Raw genomic sequence first — 11,295 nt, 5'->3', positions numbered from 1 at the left:
ACGAACGAGCACGGCTTGTCAGTTTGACAGTCTTGACAAAATCGATCAACGCGCGATTTGATCGTCGATTTTTAGGGGCGGCGTTCACGGATACATACCGTAACTTCGGTTAAGGTGAAGCATTCCACACTCAGAATTATTGACCGTTCAGTTCCTAACTGTTCACGACCGTTTGAAACAGTCGTCGTCTTAAACGGTCGGTGAAACAGTCGCTGTCAGATTTGGCAGCAATAACGAGCGAGAAAGTTTTCGCGCGCAAACGATCACCGTTACTCAGGGATTGAATCCTGAGAAAATTGAGGGCCCTATTTTATAAGTCGAGTCGATCAAAAACGACTCGACTGGAGTCACTGTCGACCAAAAATTTCACTCGACTTAGCTCTGTCACTCAAGTTTATCGACAGTTGTCACTCTATGTGACTGGATTACTATGGATGTCGACGGGTGACATCTGAAATATGCCTGCTTACTTTGATCGACAATGACTTCAGACGAGTCACGTGAATTCGCTCGAATTACAAAATAGACCCCTGAGAGAATCTCTCACGTATCGCTCTCTGTAACTATCATAACATGTTGCACATTATGAGAGACTGTTTATCGTATACTGCTACAACTTTGATCAGATTGGGGGGATAGTAGTGCATGATAAAACCCCTCTAAACATGCTTCAAGCCTGGGGGACACTATTGCTATTGGAAGTTCGTGGATTGTTTATCGTGCCAGTAAAGGAAAACACCTATCCCCAACGGTAAACAAGCGAGAAAAATGGATTTTATCATCGCTCTCTCTTTGGGGCTCCCGCTCGCTGCTTCCATTTATCAGACTTGTTAGACCTTGCGATACAATGACGATCGTGGACCGCAACAGATGGGATGTTTTTCTTTGCTTGCTTTGATCGTGCTTCATACTCAAATGAGAGCGAATTCTGCAATGCCTGCCGTTACTCTTTCAAGTAGAACAACAAGGACAGCAGAGTGGGCATCGGATCAGATTTCGAAAACAGCTGTTGTTGACACTCAGCTGCCGAATGCACGGCTCGAAAAATGAGGGATGATTGGATGGTATGTTTATAAAAGTATCTTTAACTAAACAAAATTCAGCTTGTTATAAATGTTTCTAATGCTCAAAACTCAGGTTCAATGAAGCAATGCAATAAGTGGCAATAGTGTCAACAACATTGGCAACATTATTTGATCTGGATGGAATATATTGAGATTCCCCTCGATTCCCGACGACTGTTTCGAACAGTCTCATGAATAGCCGGGATAATCCAACATCCAAGTGGATGTACAATACTAGAGTTCATGCATTAATGACTATTTACTGTCCACCTCTCTTTCAATCTGCTATAGTCCAATGGACTATGAATTTTTACACTAATGGGAAGTATGTACTTCAACAGAAAAGTAATCGCCTATTTCGATGCGTGGAAAATTTCTTGCAAGAAATGCTCAAGAAAAGCATTTTTCTTCAATCGCAGTACGCAGTTGAAAGGGTTTATTAACAAATTTCATAACGCCGTAAATGGATATTTTTGATACCCACCCACCCCTTCGTAAAGCATTTTGTATGAATGTTTTTCGAATTTTTTATGAGCTGTAACATCCTTGGGACACCCATCCACCTCCTCCAGCGTTTTAAAATTTGCGAATAAGCCCAAAAAGAAATGTCAATTCAAATGAAGCTCACTGTAGAAAATTTCTTGACCGCACGTCGCGAGTCTCACTGGCGTGATCCGGTTTGGTGGCGGTGCGACAATAAATTGTCCTATTTGCGGAGCAACACCAAATTGTATGTCAAGCGAAGAAAAATTTAAGGACGGTTTTTCTTCAAATACCTTGAACTTGAACTTCTTCAAATGCCTTGAACTACGGGATTTCTCTTTTACATGCATGGTTAAGATTTTTCGAAAATAAAAATAAAAATATGATGCGAGAAAACAACTTGTAAATCCCGGCTTGACGATAGTTTTGGTATTAGAGTGGACCAACCAAGATTAGGAGGAGCTGGTACCAGCACAACTGGAAATGTTTGTAGAAAGCCATTTTCCAATCCCAAACTTTTGATTGATGCGTTGGATATTGATGAAAAATTTAATGAAAGGATGCATAATATTCTGATAGCAATCAACAGAAAAATAAAAAAAAAATGTTGGGTAGCTGTAACAACCAAACACACTTTATCTGTTTTACATATTTATTTGATACGATTGCGAAAAATACAAAATAATGGCGTCTGGTGCGCCCGCGATCGCGAAAAACTTATAACTCATGAGCTGGCGGAATTCGAGGGGTGCCAACTTTTTTTTTTCTACTTCTCTGCTAGGGATACTCCTTTTGTCAGACCATTCGACAAGTTGATAGAAGAGGGTTTTTACGTTCCCTTACAGGTAGCTACTTAACAACTATATTTAAATTTGTATAGTTGGTGCAAAATTCCTGCAACTGTTCATAAAGTTCTAGGGATCTAACTATATGACGTTTGGCTTGGGTCCGTTCCATATAAACGACCCAAAACAAATGTCAAATAGACCGACCCCTACCAGAAAACCTACACTGAAAACAGCATTGCGGTAAAAATTACCATGTTGATGGTTTAAATTAAATGCACAGCACCACTTTATTTGTGCAGACTACGCAGTGCATTCATTTCGAACTCTTCGTGTCGTTATTTTTACCATGGTGGCAACGCAAGACTGAATCAATCAAAACTACCATGTTTCATGGTTATATTGATGACAAATAAAAGTTATTTTTTCAACCATCTCTTGCATTCAAAGTTACGACTATCGTGTAGTAAATTTTACTGATTAGGACATGGTAGCTACGAATACAACTTTCAGTGGAATTTTCAACCAGTAATTGCATTTAAAATAACAAAAGCCGTGTAGTGGATTTTACAGAATACATGTATTTATCTAAAATTATTAAATCCTTTATAACGATTCACGCATAATGCATTCAGATATGCAAATTTGTACAAAATACCTATAGAACTGATCTTTATGATCGTCCGATATTTTGCAAAATTTGTTATCTGATACATAATACGTATATCTATACTAAATAATATATATATATTTTTAGTAAATAAATTTTGTATAATTATATTTTTAAGTTTTTGATAATTTGTACACACTTTTTTGGTCCGGTTCACAGTACAAAAATGTGCGGAATGAAATAGAATCTAATCGAATTAACTTAACTTATCTTAGACTTTATAGAACGGAGATGTAGTGAGGCGTTGATCAACGAACTGTTCCAGAACTTGAAGATCTTCCGAAGCCACTAACAGTTGGCGCGATTGGTGCTTAGCTGACTACGCCCGGCTCGTTGGATGTGATGACCGTCTAACTTAAAAATGCAAAAATGGAATGGGTGGTACGCGCTAAAGAGGAATTTACGTTTTTTTTGTGGAAGATTCGCTAAGGCTATCGACGTACGAAAACTGATCCGATGAGCCTTTCCAGTGGAATAGTTCCGGCTCATGGAATCGGATTGAATAGTGGCACAACAGCGCGTGCAAGCATGCGGCAAAAATATGTATAGCGCCAGCCCACGCTACAGTAAATAAAGTCACCAATGTCTAGAAAACAAAACCATATTATTAATGGAGTTTTAAAACATGTCTAACATGCTAACTTACCCTATACCAAACCAAATTGATCTTCATGATGTGTCAGCAATTGAGCTAGAACATCATGGGGAAGCCACTTCCCAATAGTAATTTTCTATGAATTTTATCACGGGCTAAAATAACAAGGAATTATTATGATTTTCCCTATCATATCATAATCATACTTACCATCAATCTCTTGATCCTCATGTATCTCTAATCTGTCGCTACTTTAATGCTTCATTTATTTATTTTTTTGCTTTCAATAACAAAGTAAATTATTCACCTAACCATGCGAAAGAACTGATAAGCAAAAATGGCGTCCTTCACTGGGGATGAGCTTGAGATCTTTTTCTAGGTTGCAATTTATACCATGGCCATGGTAAAATCGAGAACATTATTCTTTTCTTATCACTACACATGTAGTCTATTTGACTTCAAGAAGTATAACTTTTGACTATAATTACAAAGTTGAAAGTACACAGTATTATAGTCTTATGACATGGTAATTTCAACAACATTGCTTTCAATATTGATACTATTGACCGTTCAGTTCCTAACTGTTCGCGACCGTTTGAAACAGTCGTGGTTCTAAACGGTCGGTGAAACAGTCGCTGTCAGATTTGGCAGCATCAACGAGCGAGAAGATTTTCGCGCGCAAACTAGCTCCCCTACTCTTTCAAGTAGAGCAACAAGGACAGCAGAGTGGGCATCGAGTCAGATTTCCAAAACAGCTGTTGTTGACACTCGGCTGCCGGCTGCACGGCTCGGAAAATGAGGGGTAGTTGGATGGAATGTTTATCAAAGTTTGTTTCACTAAACAAAATTCAACTTGTGATAAATGTTTCTAATGCTCAAAATACAGGTTCAATGAAAGAATTCAATAAGTGGCAATAGTTTATTGCGCGTAAGGTATGCATAGTTATCCTAATTATGTGTTTCAACAACATTGCCAACATTGTTTCATCTGGATGGAATACATTGCCCAAGTAACAATTTAGATTCTAACTGGCTTTATTTATTTTTATGATAGTTTTATCGTAGATTTGCATATTCTTCTAGGTTTTATAGTGATTTTCACCCAGTAGAAATGATCTTGAACCGTTTTTGGTTTTAAATACTTCTTCAAGAACACTTCGGATGCATCACATAAAACTTCATTTTCGATAAGAACAAGAGACTTTGGCAACAGTTTTATGATACTCTCGTACTTATCTGTAAGAACGCGCTCGAACGAGAGTAAGAACTCTTGACCGAGAAGATCATAAATTTCTCCCCCATCAATCAAAGCACTAATATGTACATTATTGATTGTTGTATTATGAATCCTTGCGTGGATTTTTGATCTGTTCTTCACGGAAGTCGTTGTTGAACTCACGGCGCACAACTTACTAATAACGCAAATAACCAGTTCCATTGGTGTTCCTCCCCTTGGCCATGATATAGGAGCAGAACTGGAACACTGGACACCTCCTTGCAAGGTGGACTTCTGGATGTGGTTAAATGTTTGCTTTCCCTGCCCAACATCTGGGCCTTATTAAGAAGTTATCCACAGCTGGTAATACTTACCTTTAGTCGTTTTGTAGCTTTAAGTTTCATGCCGTAACAAAATCTAGCATGAACGCTTTTCTCCAAAAACGAAAAGTGTAAATAAACAAACGTCAAATTGTGCTCCTCGTGAATAAAACGAACGAATCTTATCACGTTCTTCAAGAAGATTAGTTTGTCTTCATCAAGATCGCCTTAAGCCTAAGAACTCTCAAGTGATATTTGTTGCGCCTGCCCGAGTTCAGCAAAATTTATCATAGTTCTATGATGGTGTTGAGTAAAACTACCGCCATGATTGTAATTATCTATGCTTTGGCAAGGAAGCCATGATGGGAGAATACATGTATGCTGGATTGTTCAACATTTTCGGGCACCAAATTGATGAAATTGTTTTTCTGAAAATGCAATATTGTCGAGGCGCATTGTGCGTTTCGGGTGTTTCATGCATGATATTCACGATGTAATAAGCGTGACAACCGAAACACTGGTTGGTATAAAAAAAAGCGGAAAGTTATCATCACAAATGTTTTAATTTGGATTGTGTTTTATTATTGATTGGTAATTTTATTAAGAAGTATTAATAAATTCGTTAGCCAAACCAACATGATAAACATATTGTGAGTTTAACTTGTCCTGAGAACTACATGTGGAAGGTTTATTGATGTGTTGAAGATTGTCATAAGTAATGATTACAAGTTTTAAGAGATACTTGACAGTTGCTCTCCAACACCGTCTCTAGTGTGGGCCAGTTTAGACTTATGAGAGGTTTATCATTGCGTTAGCGTAGGTTTGTAGAATTACTGGTTTTATTTCTAGTTTTATAGAATTGGTGTAAGAGAATACTTCAAGAATAGCATAAAATTAACTTTGCTACTTGGGTGAGATTCCCCTCGATTTACGACGACTGTTTTGAACAGTCTTCTAAATAGACGGGGTAATCCAACATTGAAGTGGATATACAATATTTCATTTAATTTAAAAATATCTTGGAATAGTTGCGTTAACAACATTGTCATGATTAAGGTTACTACACCATTAGTTTCAGTGTAGGAGAGGACGTGACAGCTCAACTAAGACTGCCCCGTTGTTTTTCAGTTGATAACCTTGACGATACAATAGCCAGTGCTACCAGTATCCCCAGGTAACCAGTAAGCACTGTTATAAGCGGTATATGAACCGTTAAACAGTTCTGCAGTGCCAACTAGCATTATAAGACATTTTCAAATGCTTCTAGGCACTGTGACCTTCAAGCCCTGAAATAAGCCGTATATGAGTATATAACGCTATGTTACAGGGCTTGTAAACCCTGTGCCTATGAGCCGAATGCTATGGCTGTCAATGCTTATAAACGGCTTAATATCTTGAAGTTTATATCGAAGAGAGCAAAACAGATTTCAACCAAAACAAAACAGTTATGAACGATGATGAAAGTTGGGAACAATTTTTCCGATTCATATATGTTACCCAAGTTATGTTACCGTAGTTTACATGATTGCATGACTCTTGAATTGACGATTGTTGAAATGAAATTAATGCGTGAGTAGAGAAAATACTGGTGAAATGCCTTTGCCCAATATAGTTTTTGATAATAAAATTGGTTTGGGAGTCCCACATAGATAAATACAATTCATCATTTGTTCCATACAGTAAATATACTTTAACCATAAAGGTCAATGTATCACGAACAGTTGCTTTCATGTTGAACAATTCAAAAACTAAAACTTTGGAGAGTAAATTACGGTTTGAGTAATTCACACCAAAATGTAACATTGTCTCGTAGTATTAACATATTGTTGAACAATATGAAGGTGCCAATTGGTGAGAAATGGTAAGAACACAGACAAACAGACGTAACACTTAGAACAAATCTTGATCAAAATCATAGTCACGAGGACATGTACGCCCAATGCTAAAATCGGTGTGTTTGGCCGACGGGCCAACAGATGGCGGTAGTGTGTAAACGTCAAACACGAACAAAAACGATGCGAGCGCTGCGGGTGGCCACCCCACATATATTTGAATCGACCGCTAAAAAGGTGGTCGATAGACAATGATGAGAGTGTGACGTCTGTTTGTCTGTGGTAAGAACGTAACACCACCTTCTTCCAAATAGTTTTGTTTCATATTTGCACAACATACTTACACATACTCATTTTACCATATATTACTGATTTGTGACAGTTTACCAAACAGTCAAGCGCTTCGGTATTTGTGAGCAAACTTTACTGGGCACATTTTCCGAATTCCAAACTTCCCAACGTTTCTCTGCACACGCTAAAATAGACTTTGGCATGATCGAAAGCATGACTGTTTGTTTCCAAGGGCATTCCCATTTATTTTTTCATCTCGCAGGACATTTTTCTAAACTCCCCAAGCAAAAGAATTAAAATAACCATTTTTCGTGTTTGATGATGTTAGGAGTGTCCTTTTAGTTGAAATATTTGTGAATATAAAACTTCAATTGAATGTTACATTGCTGCTTCATTGTGTGGGTTTTCTTAAACGTGCCGTGTTTATTTTGGTCATCCAGCGAGAAAAAAAATGAAAATTTTGTTGCGAAAAAAGTCATCCCGCATCGAAGGAAACTTCCTGTTACAGCTAAATATGAGCTGCACTAGCGATTTGGAGTTGTATGTTCCGAGGTAAATATGTTTTCAATTAAAAAAAATGTGTAAATATTAACTTATCCTGTTGCCCGGCAATAGATTGCGCAAGCTTCCCGTTGGATCTGTCCCCGCATGTGGTATCAAACAGGTTCAACTTCAAGAACCAGGCAGGAGGTATCCGGAAAGCCGCTGAGAATGTAGCATTCATCCTGTTCGTAGCTGACTTATTATTTCAAGAGGCAGCACATGACCGCTTCTGAAAATGGGCAATCATGTCCGATTGCCAGGACTCAGATTAGAGCGAATTAAAATTTCAATCCGGATGATGTTAGGATATGTGAGTACATACAATTCTTAATAAACTGTAAGTTGTCTAAACTATTTTGTTTTCTCCTATACGACAGGTCCTCCATTCCTCTTGGCGACGTGAAGCAAACACAAATCTAGGCCGCAACACACCTACTATCAAAAATTCAGTGTATATTAATTAAATTAATTTTAATGCAAATAAAGTGTATGCTTATTTATCCAAATAAAAATAAAGTTCTCAATGTATTCATATTTCCTTAATTTATTGTATAAACATAACACAATAACACAGTTAATAGTTAAAATACCATAACGCATCGTATACCAACAATTACAGATAATGTTTTCGTTTTATTTCAATTTTATAGTTCAACTATTCTTGAACAGTTTGCTTAATAGTGAATTGGACAAAAACTGGGCAAAAAATGGATAGTTTATCTACTGTTCGGCAAATTGTCAATGAAAAAAATTGTTCGCGAAAATCGCCATTTTTTTATGGTTACATAACTTAACCGCCTATTCCCCACATTGTACTTTTGCCAATTACAATTTGTCAGATTGTCAAAACCATTCATGGTACGGTAGGCTTATTGTTATTTTGGGTGTTATACGAAGCTGTTTAGATATTGTTGCAAATGGTTGAGGATAGTATCGGAAACAGTGAAGAAATGGTTTATGTTTATGCGGGGTATCCTAACCCGAGCAAATAGGAAGAATAGAGAAGGAAACAAATACAAAATGTATCGTGAAAGCATTTGCGGGGAGCTTTATCTCGGGAGGTACCATAAATCTACTTTTCGAGAAAATATATTTAGTCAGCTTTCTGGGCATTCTCCAGCCAGGTGGTAAGAAATGTCCAAGAAAGAGTCCACACACCAAATTTTTATTGCTGATAGCCAGCAAAATTTTGCTGATTTTTTTTGTGCTGTACATCCAGCAATCCTTCCAGCAAAATAAAATTTGCTGGATTTTCAGCAATTCATTTTGACAGCTGTTTTGCTGGTTTTCAGCAATCGTGGTTTCAGATTTTTAGGTGCGTTTTGCTGGAAGTTCAGCAATCAAAAATCAATGGTTATTTGTGACATTTTATTGCAGTTTCAATAAAAAAAGTCTAATGTTTTGAACTATATTGATAATTTCTACTGGGAAATATGAAGATCTTATCTCTGTTGATAACACAAAAACTGAATTCAGGAAATCCATGTTTTGCAATCCTCCTTCTTCCGTCATCATTGATAAAGCTCCAGTACCAGAATACTCTTGACACTACCTGTAAAGAAACATAACCTGATTGAATAATATAACTTTATTGTGAAATAAAACTTACTTGGAGTGATGCAAATGTAGAAATCTTGTGGATTTTCTTCCAAATTTCGACGTTTAAACATTGTAAGAGACGACAGCCCGGCAGGGCGGCCTAGAGCAGGGTACTAACACTCAACTTGGATTTCGGATGGAATTAATTGTGAAAAAGAGGAAATATTTCAATTTAAAAATTCTATATTCTAATCTGACCTTCTTTCTCCTCCCTTACTACGGCACTGGTCTCGTTGGTCGACTCGTTGGGGCCCTTCGATGAACAGCAGCAGTGGCGGTGGTCGTTGGCTTTCTCGCTCCGCACGGGCTGTGCGAAGCTCCTTCTTCTGTTTCTTCTTCTTCTTCACTCACTTCACTGGGCAATAAAACTGCACGAAGCAGCTATCCTTGACTATCAGCTAGGGGGAGGAGATTGACTCCTTTGTCGGACCCCCCCTAGCGACGTTGGTGTCGAAACACCGGACCAACTACTCGCCGTAGAAGGCCCTGGTAGAAACCGCAGTTTACTACCACAGACGGTAAGCCCCTTTTTACACGTCTGTCTTCGTTCTCCTTGGCGATTAACTGTGGGGGCGAGAAACTCTATTGACTGAGCCCCCACAGTGAGAACGGCGGGTGTAGGACGCTTGACGGGACCGCCGGGAAGCGAAAACTCCTTAACGATTAGCTTCCCACTATGGCGGCGGTCCTTACCCTTTTTTTACAGCACTTTCACTGCACTTTTTCTCGTTCCCGAACCACGGGCCGGCACTTTCCGGTGGGGAACCACTTAATCTTACTCCCGACCGTGCTGGGAACAATCTTCCAGCTTTCGTTTACCGCTTTTCGCACGTTTTCACTCGCGAAACGGCACTTTTCGGGCGGTACTTGACGGAATTCCAAAGAACGCGACCGTCGCAATCCGTGGTTCGAAACTTTCTCCCCCTTAAAACGTCATCGTCCGACCAACACACAAAGCATCGTCTCCTGCCACCGTGCTCGACTGTTATGCTGTTTTATGCTCAGTGTCGCTTTTTGCGCAACGGGAGGAGAACGAGAACTATTTTTATTGCACTCACCGAAACAATCAAAACGATAATTTTTTCCATACATTTCAAATACTCTACCTACACCTTTCAAATAAAAATAAATGCAAAAACGAACAGATTAAAATATTTTCAAAACACGGTGGTGGATTATGTTGCCAACCAATACTATTACTTCGGACCAAAACAACACAACACTGTGACATTAAACACGCCACGTGAAAAACACTCAAATGTGGGTAAATAATACACGGAAAACAACGTGGGTAAAAATAGGTGTAAAATACACACTACACAAAAATTACTCAAAATAGCTTAATTGTAACCACAGGTTACAACATAACGACTAGCGGCTTTTTTCGAAAATTGTGAATACGATAAGTGTTTGACAGTTCTTTTGCTGGTCGATGCAGCAAACATGATAGCTTACTGAATTACAGCAGACGCAGTGTAAATTACTGATTTTTCAGCAATATTGCATTTGCTGAAAGCCTTTCAGCAATTCGTTTTGCTGGAAGGCAAAACAAATTTTTGGTGTGCAGATCTATATAACTATCTACATGGTCTTGCTAGCATTACCAGCATCTTAAATTTTCTTCTGCTGGATGGTTACTGCAAAAAAAATGCAATGGAAATCATCCTATAGGATCCTTGAATACGTAAGTTCGAGTCTGGAACAAGCACAAAAAAATAACTCTCTCTCAAATAATTATTTTTATCATTTATTTTAGCATTTTAAAGGAACATGCGGTAAACATAACATCGAATAAAAAAATTTGATTTTTTTTTGTTTTTGAAAAAAAAAAAATCATTTGCCGGAAACTGTAATTTATGAACTAGCAACAAAATGCCCTGTTGCAATCCAACTCAAC

This window comes from Aedes aegypti, chromosome 3 (assembly GCF_002204515.2).
Source record: "Aedes aegypti strain LVP_AGWG chromosome 3, AaegL5.0 Primary Assembly, whole genome shotgun sequence".
NCBI classification, from domain to species: Eukaryota; Metazoa; Arthropoda; class Insecta; order Diptera; family Culicidae; genus Aedes; species Aedes aegypti.
Note: the sequence above shows the minus strand (reverse complement) of the source record.